The following is a 16,059-nucleotide window of genomic DNA, read 5'->3' as shown; positions in this document are numbered from 1 at the left end:
AGGACTAAAGTAAAGGGAACTAATGTAGCCAAGAAAATAAAGCATTATCCACATGTCCAGGGGCTAGGAAAGAATGTAGGTAAGGCTACAAAAAGGCTGCCTTTTCATGTGGATTTAAATGAAACAGAACCCTATTAACTAGAGTAGAGATTCTCATCTCTGTCCTCCCCTGGAGCTCAGTCCTGGGAAATCGAGACCACATCCTTTAAGGCTCTGTTCAAAGTCAAAAGATGTTTGCAACTGCATGCCAATATTTACAGGAATTAGCCTTGGACCACATGTGTAAGTGACAACCTAGAGCAGCATCACTCAAAAGAACGTAGTGAGACACTGGAAATGTTCTACAACTTTACACTGCTCAGTATGTTAGCCAGCATTGGTAAAAATGTCCACGTTTCCTTGGCAAATCAGAGTAAGTTTAAATAAAGCATGGGTCAAAATGGAATGGTAGTCACTGGGTGGGAGCAGGCTCTGACATATGTTCCTGAGAAGGAGCTACAGGGCAAAAGTGTAATGATATTGTTGCAGTCATCTATGAGTGCTTAAAAAATTACCCCAAATTGAGTGGCTTAAATCAATGACATCTGATTTGCTCATGAATCTACAACTTAGGCAGGGCCCATGAGAGGAACAGTGCACCTCCTTGCATTTCAGTTTTCTCACACGTAGAATGGAGATTCCGGTGGATGGACTGTAAAAACGACCCCAGTTCTCCACTCTCCTGTATTCAATCAATTGCAGTGGGATTTTGTGGCCCCTTTCATCCAACGTTGGAGTCTATTTTCCCATTCCTTGATTCCAGGCTTGTTTTGAGATTTGCTTTGGCCAACAGAGCGTGGCAGAAATGGCTTTGTGCTAGTTCTGACTCTTAGCATTTCCGCTCTATTTCTCTGAGATCCCTGAGCCCACCCTGAGGACAAGATCAGTTTAGCCTTTTGGGGGAACAGAGATGGTGCAGAGCAAAGCCAAGTCAGCTTAGCCGTCCCAGCCAAAGTTGTCCACAGACACGTGAGAGAAGTCAGCCAAGATCAGCAAAACAAACCCACAGATGACTTTCCAGCTGACTGTAGACGCATGAACAACCCCAGCTAAGACCAGCGTAACCTGGAAAATCTGCAGATTTGTGCCAATGAGTTTTGCTCATTGGGTGTTTGTCCCATAGTATTAGTGACAAAACTGAAACAGAGCTAACAGTAGGCCCTAATAAACAGTACTGTGTTTATTTTTGTTTGTTTGTTTATTGAGGTATAGTTGATTTACAATGTTGTGTTAGTTTCTGGTGTACAGCATAGTGATTCAGTTTATATATATTTATATATATATATATAAAAATATATACTTTTTCATTATAGTGTATTATAAAATATTAAATATAGTTCCCTGTACTGAACAGTAGGACCTTGTTGTTTATCTATTTTATTTTTAAATATTTTTTTAATTGAAGTAGAGTCAATTTACAATGTCAGTTGCAGGTGTAAGTACTGTGTTTAGAACAGTGCCTGGCATCAAATAAGCAGCCAATAAATATTTGCCTTTATTATTATCCCCAAATTTGCCAGTACCACACAGAATGTGTTTCCCATTTTCCTGAAGAAGATGAGATGTCTACCACAAGTTTCGTGAGAGCTATCAGAGAATGCTGATCTATTACATCTTTAGCAATTTTAATAAATTACTAAGAAAAAGCATCAAAAGCTAAGCATATTCTAGTAACGGAAAGCAAGGTATCTATTGCTAACGCAGCAAAAGTACATGATCTCCAAAGCCCTTCACACATGCCGTGTAAATATCTAATATCTGATCTATGCCCAGATATCAAATCACCAATTAGATCAAATATCAAACAACTTCTAGGAAAAATGGACAGTAACATTTTTATTACATGATTAATTGTTGTTGTTAATGATATTTATATCAGCACAAAAACTGGGACAAGAGTAATTTTATCTGCCCTAGCATTTTCAGACATAATAATTTTATGATAATATTTTCAATGGTGGACTTCAAAAGAATAAACGCATTAGCTGAAATAAAACAGTATTACAGACCTTACCTTTACAAACACTACAGAAACACACGACTGTGAGCTTCCCCCGTCTGTATCAGCGTGCAGATGCTCGGTGGTGGGAGTGAGCGAGCTCTTCATGACTTCTCTGCCTGCATGCTCTCTCTCTCAGATAAGTCCTCCAGCCTCTTAAACAACTTCAGCCAAATTCCATAGGTTTCCAAATTCCATATCAGGTTGTAACTTGTCTTTTGAACCCAATTCCGGATTTCTATTTCTGTTTGACTTTTGTACTTGGATAGTCTGCCATTTCTTCACCCTCATTAAGTTGAAATGTGAATCCATCACCTCCCTGGCTGTCACCCACTAAACATGTGTATGGCGTTATGCAGTAATTCACTGTAAGTAAATCTCCGAATTCAGTTCCTTACACATAACAGAAGGCGGATGAATGATAATTACCATCAATTCTGTTGTTACTCTTGTTCTCCAATTTTGTCTTTATAATAACCCGAGGGATGGCTATGGTAAGTATTATTATCCTACTTTATTGAAGAGGAAAATAATATACCAAGATGTACAGATCATCAAACATAAAAGTGCTGGTGGGGTGAGCACACAGAGCTGCAAACACACACCAGTAAGATTAATAGCCGCTGTATGAAGAACGGTAAGTGTTGAGACTAAATTTTATGGAAGTGAATTTTGAGGCTGACTTGATAGAATAAAGAGTAACTAATATACATATAAGCACTTACTATGTACCAGTAACTATTATAAGTTAATATCAATATCCTAAGTTAATATTAGCATTAACTCAGTTACTTAGGTATTTTTTCTTTAATAGTTTTTGTAAAAGAAACCAATATGAGATTGTGTGGCTTAAACAGCCTGCATTAGGTCAGGCAGCAAGAAGCTAATAAATCATCAATCCGGGATTTGAATGCAGACCATCTGGCTACTGAGAAGTGTCCCTACTATATTCTGCTATCTCTGAAATGAAGAATAAGAGGATATTCAGTATCTTGTAAAGCCTATAATGAAAAAGAACATGAAAAGGAATATAGATATATATATCACTGAAACACTCTGCTACACACCAGAAATTAACACAGCGTTGTAAGCCGACTATACCGGACTAAAAAAATTTTTTTTAAGAATAAGAAGTTGGGGAGGGGAAAAGAGAAAAAGGTAATAGCGAATGAAAAGTCATCAAGGTAGAAATAAGTCGATCAAACACAGGCGTGGGGCTCAATCAGGTGGTACGGGCTACGAAGCCACGCCTGGGTGAAGAATCGGGTGAAAATGGGTTTGGGAAGATTTGGGACGCAGCAGCAGCAAAGCGGGCTCTGAATGTCAGGCTGAACTGTCTGAACTTCCAGTACAGCCCAAAGGGGACCTGACCCTCTGTATACTTAACTTAAGCCATGTCAATGCACAGGCAAATGAACAGGTTGAGCAGAGACGCACTGGTCCATATGGGAGTGGGAGTTCGTTTCTTAATATGGAGCTAAAACTGTTTGCTTGAAATTGGCAGCATCTCTAACTCAAAATACTTCACATACATCTGTGTCATTTAACTATTTGCAAATGACCAAGAAAGTGACAGACTGAAGACAGAAGCCCTGACCCCCTTCTGGAGGGTTAAGTACTGGAAGCATAGGACGCACTGCTATAGATCAAGCAAGCTGTGTATTCAATGTTGAGGGTGCCTTGACTGAACATCTGGCCAGTAAGTGCCTTCCATTTATTAACGGCACTTACTCACTGCACCTGCTCTGTGTGAAGAAATTATGTGGGTCAAGTAACTGCAGCATGATTTCAAATGTCTGTCTCATCACCTACAAACATAATCAAAGAATAACAACCCAGTCCCGGGGAAAATCTCGGTAAGTCCTTCTTACTAGTAATTCTAAAACAGAAATGCAAAAAATTTGCAAACTTACTGATAATCTTATAAAGATAAACCAATAATTCTCAACTATAGCAACCTCGGTGTGAAAGGAATTATTTCTTTAGTCCATGTGCTAGCTGAGTTAGCCCTCTCACTGCACCAACTAAAACAATTTTTAAAAATCTTCAAAGTGATAAGGGTGTAACATCTACATTAGTATTTTCCTTGGTAAAACTGGTTTAAGGAAAGGAAATGTTTTCTTAATTCTCTTCACCAACTTTTGCTAAGGTCTTTTCTTTTTAAATATATTGAAAGCAGAATTTTTCCAAGGGAGAGAAACGAGAACTCTGCTTTTTTTCATCGTTACTCAAAAATCTGCTTGGTACTTGGTCAACTCACAGCCAGTTCCCTAAGACTGAGTTTCAGCTGATGGACAAAATCCAACAGACTAGTCTGAAGCCTTCTGGTAATGTAAATCTGATTTGACCAGATAATAACTGCATTATAAAAATAACATTACTAGCACAGATCCAGGGAAGTTTAGACATTACTAAGTAAACAGTGCACAGATGTGGATGCTGAAAAATTAATAGCACACCACCTTCTGATAGGCTGTACATGAAATATGCTTCCACAGAAACAGAATGAAGCAAGCCCCAAGCACAAATTCTCATGCCATCGTGGCATAAATGAATCATAAAGCATTAAAACAGAAATTTCAAGCTCTGGCTCAGGTACAATTTCTGAGAAATTACTCAGCCTCGCACATATTTCTTCATGCCATCTCATTGGTAGAGAGAAGACTGGAAGTAAGAGTGACTTGTCCCATGTGAGCAAAACCCAGTTTAAAAAATAATAATGTTTAAAGATTTTATGATGCTTGTAATCTTCCTCCTCCTCACAGCTCAAAAAGTATTTTTTTTAAACTTTCAAAACAAGCACTTACTATTCTCAGATAAGATGTTCTAATAAGGTACCATTTTTTCCACATATTAAGGCCACAGGAACCCTAGGAGGTTGTTACTGACATCTAGTGGCATAATTTTTTAAATGCTAAATGCACTAAAAAATAAATCTAGAGAAAGGAAGGGACAGACACATCCACATGTACTTGCAAAGTCTAGTGGACATGCCGTGTTACAAATTATTTGCCTCCATCCACACCACTCTGCCCCAGTGACATGCGTCCCCTTCCAGGGTAACGCTATTACTGCAAAACTGAAGAAATGAAAACCAACACATCTGTTAAAGCCTTAAAGGAACCAACTCCCTCAAAATCCCTAGTCCTTTCCAGAGAATTGCCAGCTCCCAGGAAGCCCCAGTTCCCAAAGGCCAACTCCAGCTCCAGTCCTAGTATTATTAACTTCCCAAATAACCATAGCCCTTCCCCAACCTGCATTCCTAGCATTTAGGGACTTTGAGAGTCCCAACCTAAAGAAACGCAACTGCGGAACTAGAAATACGTTATTTCAGACTGCGTATCCACAGACATGAACATTCAAAATGGCCATGAAATCCCTATGCCTGAGATTCAATAATTACTAAAAACTTTTAAATGGCTATTTTTAAAATTTAAAAATGCTTTAATGTTTCCAGTCATCCACAGGAATGAGGATGTACAGAAGAATATGCAAGAAATTGATATTGATGTGAAAAATGATAAGGGGCGTAGAGATAACTTCTAAAAGCAAGTAAAAAGGTGTATTTTATAGCCTCTGTATATATGTACGTATAAGACAGGTGTGTGTGTGTGTGTGTGTGTGTGTAGAACAAGAGAGAGACACTCAAATTCTGCATGCACCCCACTCCTGCTAAGGTACTTGTGCTATGGTGGGTAAATGTTGAATTGATGAATGATTGAATAAATAAATGAGGTGGCAAATTACAGCATACCTTTTATCCCCTACTGATTCTCATCTGAGGTGTGCAATAAGCAGTGCCCTTGTAAAGCAGTGTTTCGCTTAAGCAACAGTGCCTTTGCTGAGTAGCCCAGGTTAGATTTTTCTCCAATGACATGTGCACAGTGGCACAAAGCCAGTGGGTGACAGAATCAGGCAATCTCCCTTTGGTGAACAGAGTGTATTTCAATAGTTGAAAAGTATTTGCTTTATAAATTAGTCCGTTTGAATTTAGATTTTATTCACCTTGAAAAGATGTAACGGGAGAGAAGGTTCTCAAGTTAGCCCTCATAAATACAAATAACAGCTAAATTGTAACTCTCACAGTACAAAGGAATCTTCTAGTCTTTTAGATATTCCTTCAGTGGCAATCTGAGAGACGCAAGGAGCCCATTCATCCAACGCCTGTCTACTCCACTCACCGATAGGGGTCAAGTGGATGACAGAGGGATCTCTTCTACAATCACAGTAAAGGGGAAAAATATCCCATGTCTGTGTGTGTACCTTTACACACAATAGTTATACGTGTGTAAATACAGGCACACATATACACCATGCACACATGAGAACTATTACATAGCACTATATGCAGATCAGTGACCATGTGACAGATACTGTATCCATGTTAATGAACATGGGTTAAGGAGGAGAAACAGCTGTAGCGTAATGGAACGTGTAGCATGAGAGGAACTCAGAAGGCATCGTAAAGAGAATTTTTAAGGTTATGTAGGCTTTGGAATAAAAGAGAAAGAAGAGGGGGCATTCCAAGTGGCGCTTTCAGCACAGGGAAGGACAAGAATATTAACGGTACGTAATGAAGTAAGAAGAAACAAAGACGGCAAGAAACATAGGAGGGCAATCGATGCAAGAACTTGCATATCAGCAGGAGGCAATTCTAGATGATGCTATGGATTGCAGTCTTGGGAGTTTTCCTTAAAGTTTTCAAATGACAGAGCATCCCACAAAATCTAATATTCAGAAGAGTAAAGAACACCATGAACTTTTGCAAATGACAAAAGTCATCTAAAAAATCAGAGAATTCATAAAAGTTATCGTAATGACTCTGTGTCAAGTAAATTCCTCTTTAAGAATTACTTTTGAATCCCTTCTCCATGAAACTGTTCAGTGACTTATTCTCTTTCAGTTTGGATTCCCTTTGGAAGCACGTTCGCCTGACATTGTAGCTACATTTCTGTAAAGCCCTGGACAGACGCTACACGAATTAGTTCAGGCCTTGCGACAATTACATCCCACCTTTCATCACACCTGTGGAAGTATTCCTAAATCTCATTTAAATTCATGGTCATTAACTTATTAATTAACCTGTAAATTTGATGCTTTACTTTCCATCGTCACTTTACAGTAGTTTGTAAGAAATAATACAGAATATAATTTGTAACAAGCTCTTAAAATAGCAGAAGAATTGTATCCTTTAAAAATTTTTCAACGTGTATTACATCTATAAAATGTTCCACAGCCAATTATAATAAACCACAATGAGGCCAACCTCTAAACAATGTATTTGTAACATTTCTTAGTGCCCCTAGGGCATAAAGAATGCTGGACACTAGCCTTATGACAGTTTATTTTCAATTCTCAAAAAAGTGTTTATACTAAGCTTAGATTTCAACCTACAGTACACCAAACAATTGCTGAATCCTTAATATCCTATTTCAATTTCCTACAGGAAAGTTAAATGTATGTGAGAATAAAACTTAATATTCCTACATAATAAAAATAAATTACAAACATGAAATATTCTTAATGCAAATTCAATCTATTTCCAGGACATACAACCTATGGAAAAATGGAACAGAATAACAGTCTCTATTTTTGTACCTAATTTTACTAGGTATAGAGAGGGATATTTAAACCGACTAGGCAAAATTGCCTCTACCTTTGGGTGGCAAAATTAAGAATATTGTGACTAACAGACATCCATAACTTTACATAATGAAACACTACATGAAAACATATTTTAAAACGCTTTTATAAAAAGTCAAATGTAGAACTTTCAGGTATCTGCACACACAAAAGTGCCTGTTAACTCAATAGGCTGCTTCCCAAACCCCACTGCCAGAGTTAAACACACACAAAATGAGTGTGTTAGTCATCATGCACAACTGAGGAAAGCTGAATGGTCTCATGGGTCTAAAAATAGCACCTTCACCAGTATGCCTTCTGCTTCTACTACTTGAACACTGGAATTTAAATGCACAAATCCCATTAGGGCAATAGAGGCAGAGTGTGCGAACATCAGCACTCTTGGTCTTATTCACGGGAATTTTTTTATAAAGTTGCAAACATCCCTATTTCAATGAATCCAAAGGACCAGCTAGAGAGGTGATGACATGAACATTTCTCCCACCCCAGTTACTCCTTCACACCCCACTCCCAATCTCCATACAAACGCTGACACCCCAGAGCATAACCTCTTTGGAAGTGTTGTCACACCAAAGCACTTGGACTCCCCCTCTATTTGCATGTTGGGGAGAAGCAAATTTTGTTACTCTGGGTCCACAATGCTGGACATTCTGTCACGTTAATGGGAATTTTCCTCCTTCACCCCAACTATTCCTTTACTACACTCAGTTTGGATTAAGTTTATCCATACCTTAAATAAAGAACATACAAGCCTAATAAAACTGGATATATTAGTATGTGCATACCTCTAAAAAAAGAAAAATTTCACATGAATGCCTCGTGGACAGTCTGTGCTCCCTCCCTCCACTTTTATTTTTTATTTTAAAGGACATGGATCCTCCACCCTCTGTAGTGTGTCCCTTTTGTTAGGTAGTTAGATAAGTCGAGGCACTGGGCAGATAAGGTGGAGGAGAGGGAGGATGGTCCAGAAGACGGCAGTATGCCTACCACCCACATAAAGGGGCTTTACTTCTAAATGAGTGCCAGCAAGAAACCAGTTAGAAGCCGACAGCCGCAACTGCGAGGTAGTGAGAAGGACCCAGCCAGACATGACCCAATGCTCACTGTAATACAGTTAGCATTGCAGTTTAGCCACACCCCTCGTGGGCTTTTCTGTGTGCATTATGGGTAAGAACATGCACCAAGGGGCCAGACATAACTCAGCACTCCAGGGGCAAGAACTGTCAATCAGTCAAAAGACCACCTCACCTCTAAGCAAGGGTGTAAGATAAGGGGCAAAAACAGCGCTTTTCCTCCCTGGATCAGCCCACCTCCCATTCTTGCAAGTGTACATTTCCTTTACTAATAAATCCTGTAAAATCTTTCACTACACAGTGCTCCATCTCCAACTGAATTCCTGTCTTTGGGGTATGATAAAAACTGGGGTCTTTTCTCTTCCCCTTTTGGGATAACATCTCTTTTTACTGTGTCATCTTCCATTGATTATCCCTCAACCAGCACTTTTCTACCATTCATCTCCCTACATCTGCATCACAGAGCTCAGCTTCAACTGAACTAACTCTTCTACACATTGTCTAGGTATTAGCTCTCATCACAGTGTCTCTCTCTTTGGGCAGTCACAGCTAATAGTTCTATGCAAAAGGTAGCCCTCAGTTGACTTCATTAACCATTTAAAAATACTTTATAGTTTGAATTCACATTTTAGTATAGATAAAACCTGAACAGAATGCCTAGAATGTAAAATCCCCTTTAGAGGAGAGAAGCTATTTCCTTAAGGGGTTTAATATCTCCTTCAAAAAATTAACTAAAAGCCAAAAATAACTAGAAACACCCCAGTTTGTAATTCAGCCTAACAATTTACTTCTGCTCAACTGCAAATTAAAGTTCAGAAACCAGTTTTCTTCTGATGTTCATTAAATTCAAATGCTTCCTTTGTTTCGGCACTCATTTGTTCTTTAGAAATCAGACAATTTATCAAAAACAGAACCCAATTAGTTCCAATTCTTATGTAGTCTAATACACATTTCAACCAATCCATGATGTGTGTCTATACATATAAAGTGGCATCATATCTTCATAGCTATATAAGCAGATGGTATCAATAGATGGATTTAGTTCCCATCAGGATTCTAACCTTTCAGAAACTTTTCTATTAAAAACTCTTTTGAGATAGCAGCTTTATTCATAAAACATACACACATTTTATATCTGCATCTATGCTCCAATTTGTTTACACGTATATGTCATCAGAATATCTGCATGAGTGTTTACATTCTTAGGTCAACATATGTAAATAAATTACATAGCAATTTGAAAATTTAGCAACTAAATATGCAATCTATTGAACATAATCAGGCATGCTATTCAACAACTGTAAGATATAATTCAATCTTTCCAAAGAAAATATACATTTTGTGTAAGGGTGTCTTCATCAGACTCAATGAAGTTTTCTAGGAATTTGCACTGAAATTTTTGCCTATTCAAAAAATGACATGTAAAGACAACTGACTAATGCTTAAATAAAAGGAAAATCTTAATAAAAAAATCTAATTCTCTTACTGCCTATCATTTGTAAATATGATACACTCACAGGAGTTATTTCCAAACAAAGAGAACACAATCTTCTAGTAGAGATCCTATCCATAAATCAACATAAATGAAAGATCAGTGTCAGAAAATGAACCACTATCCACAATGCTTTAAGCTAATGTATATTTTAAAATTTACTGTTTACATCCTAAACATGGTGATGAACCAAAATCATTCCTTCTATTTTTCAGATAACAATTTACTTTTTTGATAGATTATTCAATAGCTGAAACCAGGAATTAAGAAAAACCAACTAGTGGAATGTATGAAGGTTACAATGACTAAAAACCCTAAAAATCAGTTCAAAATAAGCATTACCTTGGTCTGACTTTTTATAAAGGACAGCAGATCTCTTGCCAGGTAACACCATTTCTTTAGGTTCTGTGGGCAAAGAGAAAAGAGATTAATAAAAACAACCTTTTCTTTTACTCTTTAAATGCTTCTTAAAGAAGATTTATTAGTAAAAGAGGGCAGAGAAGAAAATCATTTAACAAAATATTCAACGTCCTTCAGCAGCTGCCTTGGGAACCACTTCCTTTAAATGCCAAATAACTTTCCCAAAGGTCCCCTCTCCCCTGCAGCTGAGAACATGGGTGACAGAGACAGATTCTCAACCCAACTTCTTTGCTTTGCTCTCTTTTCTCACATGGAAACAAGACTAGCACGTGAGCACAGAAAAGCATTAGCTTCAACCATTTCAAAAGATAAGATGTAATCCATGTGGGGACAGAACATTTACTTGGAATACAACTGGCTGAAATGGAATTTGCAATTATCTAAACTTACTTTCCTCCCTCCCCCAGTGAGTATGGGTTTTTAAATGTGCATGAAAGTTTGGATGTTTTTCTATTCCGTCTTTCCACAGAAATGATACAATGAGATAGTGTGGGATGACTCGGTAAATAATTGGTGATTACCCTCCTTATGAGATGCAATTTCAGAGATTTTCTATGCTGCGATGAGGAGGGAAGTACTTTGTAGAAGTCAAAAGTTATGAAAATATATCTTATTCCCTCCCTTAGCATATAACAGTCTTGAGGAGTATCCCATAAAAGATTTTATTGCATCATTATCTGAATGTTCAGATTGGAGGATAAGAAATTCAAGTCTGAGCAATAGGTCTCCAGAAAGGACTGTCACGTAGATAGGTATTTTAAACTCACCCCTTAAGAAGTCATTTGACTGAAAAAAACATATAAACAGTTAAAAGTAATGTTGATTAATTGACTTTAACAGTCATTATAAGAACAGTCATATAACTGCAATTACCACAGCATCTTACTAGTGGTGTGAATTTAGGCAAGGAAATTAAAGTCTGTAAACCTTCCTTTTTCATCTGTAACATCGGAATGATAATTCTTCCTACTTCATAGAACTGATAGGATAAAGAAATGAGAGAAATACATATACAGGAGCTAGAACTAAGAATGTTAGCTATTATAATTATAAACATCATTATTAGCATTATTATCATTGTTCTCCTTATAAAAAAAAACCTTGCTGCCCTTTGAAAATCACTGCCCTAGTGAGCCACATGGTAGAATGATTTAAATCACATCATACTAGATGTTACTTAATTTGCTTATTTATTATTAATCAGACTCTGTGATGGCAAAGGAAATAGAGTTGTTTCAGGTATTTGGGCAGGCAAGGGAAAAAGATGAAAAGCATTTCGAAGGGGTGAGGAAGCTGTCACTCCACTGCAGTGACTTCCCTGGACTTTGCTGAGGATTTTAATTTAAAGATGTCCTCCCAGAAATTGGGATATACTCCAACATTCACTTAAAGCAAAAGGCCCCTGTCAGCTCTTGTGAATACTCAATCCAATTTAGAAAACACTTAGTGAGCCCCTACTGCAAGCCAGGGTCTATAACAGACTTCAGAGAAACCATAATAAACAAAAAGGACTCGAGGAAAATACAGTTTAATGGAAGACACATTTGTAGACAATTATTTCAAGTAGTTTGTGAAAATACTATCACTAAACAATACAGATGTGTTGAAGCCACAGAAAGGATTAAAAGAATATTCTGCCATCAGGTCATTTAAAAAATAATCTTAAAGAAAAGTTCAATCAAACTAGCTGAACTGGTAAACACTGGCTGACCGTAGCCTGTCTGGTCTAAGAAGATCTCACAAAAGAGAAGGACTTGGAAAGACAAAGTCTGGCACGCAGGTAAGTAGGGACATAAGTTAAAATGACACTGCATGGAGTAGGGTACACCATTAATCCCCTATGACTGATGTCCTTATAACATGAGACACAAATACAAATTTACAGAGAGAGGAGATATCACGTGAAGACAAAGACACAGAGGAAGACAATCGTGGAGACCTAGGGAGGCAGAGACTCGAGTACCTACAAGCCAAGGAATGCCGCCAACACTGGAGACTGAGAAAGTCATAAACATACGACCCTTAGAGCTTTCAGACAGAACATGGCCCTGTTGACATCTTGGCTTTGGACTTCTAGCCTCCAGAACGGTGAGAGAGCAGACATCTCCTGTTTCGAGCCACCCAGTTTGTGGCAGTTTGTTACAGGAGCTCCTGTTAACTAACACATCATCTTTGGAGCCAATAAGCATTAGGGCCTTACCCATACCCTGATCACCCAGAGCTTTCAAAAAAAATCTTACATTTACATGAAGTCACCAAACATATCCTCAATTTAGAAACCAGAATACCCAGCTACATATAAAGAGCTGATTTAAACTTTAAATTGTCTACCTCCATGGCTAGGATCTGCTACAATGGAAACCACAGCCAAAAAAGAGGGTCCCATATTTTTTCCCCCAGGTCCCTCCTCCCCAGCTAATTAATGTTGGTTCCAATGCCTCTGGAGTGAAAGAGGGGAGGTGGGGAAAGAAGAGGTCAGTGGAGAAGGAAGGCTGACTTTCTGGTCACTGAGCTAGGCGGGCTCGTATGTATTTAAAGCTGATTCTCAACTTATTCCAGGTTCTCCTGCGACTGCTCCTGCTTCTCCAGTCACTGGGGTCCTCTCGTCTGTACTTGATGTGAGTCATTCATCTCACCTCATCCCTTACTCCACCCTCAGCTCCAAGTGGCACCTGAAGCTTCTATCAGTTGAGACCAGTTTGGTCACCAGGCAGCCTTTGGGGACAGGACCTGGACAGCCTCATGATAGCTTTCTCACACTCATGCCCACATCTGTTCCATAGGGAACCCCCTAACAAACCCCAGGGAAACAGGCTAATCCCAATTCAGCACCTCTCCTTCGCTCTGCCACGGACTGCCCACTAGCTCAATTCCTGGTCTTTAGACTCATCAGAAGCCAGTGCACTGTCTCTACGACCGCCGCCAAAACTTCAAGGGACACATACTAAACTCTCACTGAGGAGGGGAGGGTATAGCTCAGTGGAAGAGCACGTGCTTAGCGTACATGATGTCCTGGGTTCAATCCCCAGTACCTCCATTAAAAAATAAATAAATAAACCTAGTTACCCCCCCCCAAATAAACACAAAAACAAAACAAACAAAAAACTTACTGAGTCTCCTTGACACACCACTTTTGAGCACTTATGTGGGAAACATGAAAACACCACACAGCCTACCTCCTTGTGGACGTTCCTAGGGGACCTTTGGGTCACTCCGAAGAAATCAGCCTTTAATTTCCAGATCTCCCACCCCTTTTGCATTAGGAATGTAGGCGGCATCTAACTAGATCTCCAGCTCCTACTAGGGGACTTCTGCAACGTAATGCATCTCAAATACCACTTTGGTATCTGGTAGCTATTGCCTTAGGAGGTCAAAATTTTCAAATTTTACATCCTGTGTTATTAGTTTTTATAATTTGAGCTTTAAGAAAACCATGAGGGAGGCAGCTAAAAATTATAAAATATGTCTACTGGATTTTTTTTAAGTTTCCTGAGCATTCCATGAGTCTTACATTGTTCTTCAATATAATCCCTCCTATTCTGTCAGGCAGAGTGCCCAGGGGCCCCTGTGTTCTTCTCCCCCACTTCCTTTCTCCATGTCTATTCCTGCTGGTTGTGGTTCAATTCTTACTTTTCAGCACCTTCCAAATTTACCACCCTGCCAAAGCTTGAATTCCAGCTTCTCCACAAATGATCTCCAGGTACTGTGGACTCTGTTGATTTTATACTCTCTGACCTTGTATAGTGAAAACAGTCAATGACTATCATTTACACTGCTTTCTTGGGTTGCGTTGTGCTGTCACGTCTTCCCAACTATATTTCAAGTTTCTAAAAGACCGTTATTGCACCTTCTGCCTCTCACCTATCCCCTTCAGTGCTTAATTCAAAACTCAGCACGGGATGGAGATCCCTAGTAAGTACATAGCCACTTGCTATGTATTAGGTTCCTATTAATGAATATAAGTCAGAGTTAACATATATAGCATTAATATCTCACCATGTTCTATGATAGAAATTCTATTAAAAAAATCTTTCTGTTGTGCAAATTTAAAGAATATCTGAACAAAGTGATACATCAGATAGGAAAGAGATAGAGGTGATATGTGAGAAAGAGGACAGGTCAACATGTAACAAGGGCGCTATTATTTGGAAATATATCTACATGTAACGCTTTTGCATTTTTCTACGTAGGACCTCACCTTTCTGCCAGGGGTAGCACTCGCCTCAAGTAGGACTAGGATAGTTACAAGATCAATAAAATAAGAAAGGTGTTTAGAATTTGACATCCAGCAAGAATTCTGAGTCCACAGCAAGACAATAGTCTTCTCTACCAGCTTTCCTTAGGAAAAGCAAGATTTTTAAAAACACAATCTTAGTTGCCATTAACACATTAGAAGTCAGACCTATAGAACTAGATCACAGAATATGGCAGTGCCAAGAGTGGAGAAAGCATAGCGTGTGATGTAAAAGGATACGGAAAACGACCCCAGGTTCAAGGGTCGTAGAGGACAGACAGAAGAGGAAGGGGTCAGACACGGAGTCATTATTTCCCCTCCTCTAAGTTAAAGCCCCACATGAACATGGTAATAGGAGCATTAGGACTAACAGATACTTTTCGGGGCACAGACTGAAGCAAACTCGGAGAAAACCAGCATTCAGCACTTCACATGACATAGGAGCAGTTAAGGGGCATCAGAGGAGGGAGGGAAGTGTCTAAGACGTGAACCTGAGACAGAACCCCACTATCCCCACAGCCACTGTGTGGTGTCCCAGGGAGACAGATGTTCCCAAGAGCCCTGAGCAGGGGACACAGGAGTGCTGGGTGGGCTTGGCCTCCCCTACTATCTTCCCCCGAAATGAGATCATAAGAAACCCCTTGTCCCCTATAGTCACAAAGCTTCAAGGGGAAGAGTAGAAGGGAAAAAGTCTGAAAGCACAGCCAATGATCTAAAATCTAAGTCATCCACCCTCGATAAAAAGGAACTAAATAGCATCTAGTCCAATGTCACCATTTTTCAGATGAGGAAACTAAAGATCGGAGTGGCAGACTCATTTATTCAAGAGTATTGTGCAGGTGAGGAACAAAGCAGAGGCAACAATGCCACTTTTTCTAGCACCTCCTGAACTGGTAACACACCTTCCTACACTCCCGTCTAGATGGGTACTAGGGATGTAATGTACAACATGATAAATGTAATTAACACTGCTGTATGTCATATATGAAAGTCATTAAGAGAGTAAATCCTAAGAATTCTCATCACAAAGAAAAAATTTTTTTAAATTTTCTATCTATAGGAGATGACAGATGTTCACTTAACTTACTGAGGTACTCATTTCATGAAGTAAGTCAAATTATTATGCTCTATACCTTAAACTTACACAGTGCTGTATGTC

The 16,059-nt window shown here is 38.9% G+C and overlaps 1 protein-coding gene across 9 annotated transcripts in view; it reads right to left on the bottom strand.

Annotated features, from left to right (window-relative positions):
* The window catches only part of INPP4B (inositol polyphosphate-4-phosphatase type II B), a 687,800-nt gene that overhangs the window by 564,396 nt on the left and 107,345 nt on the right, over positions 1–16,059 (bottom strand). For 8 of the 9 annotated variants that reach the window (XM_074378084.1, XM_074378080.1, XM_074378065.1 and 5 more), the window contains one exon: positions 10,589–10,651. The exons of the other annotated variant lie outside the window; for it this stretch is intronic. The gene's annotated coding sequence lies outside the window, so the exon portion shown is untranslated. The remainder of the gene's footprint in view (positions 1–10,588; positions 10,652–16,059) is intronic. 9 annotated transcript variants of the gene reach the window in all.

The sequence above is a fragment of the Camelus bactrianus genome, chromosome 2, assembly GCF_048773025.1.
Source record: "Camelus bactrianus isolate YW-2024 breed Bactrian camel chromosome 2, ASM4877302v1, whole genome shotgun sequence".
NCBI lineage: Eukaryota > Metazoa > Chordata > Mammalia > Artiodactyla > Camelidae > Camelus > Camelus bactrianus.
The sequence above is the reverse complement of the archived record's forward strand: the minus strand, read 5'-3'. Positions and strand labels throughout refer to the sequence as shown.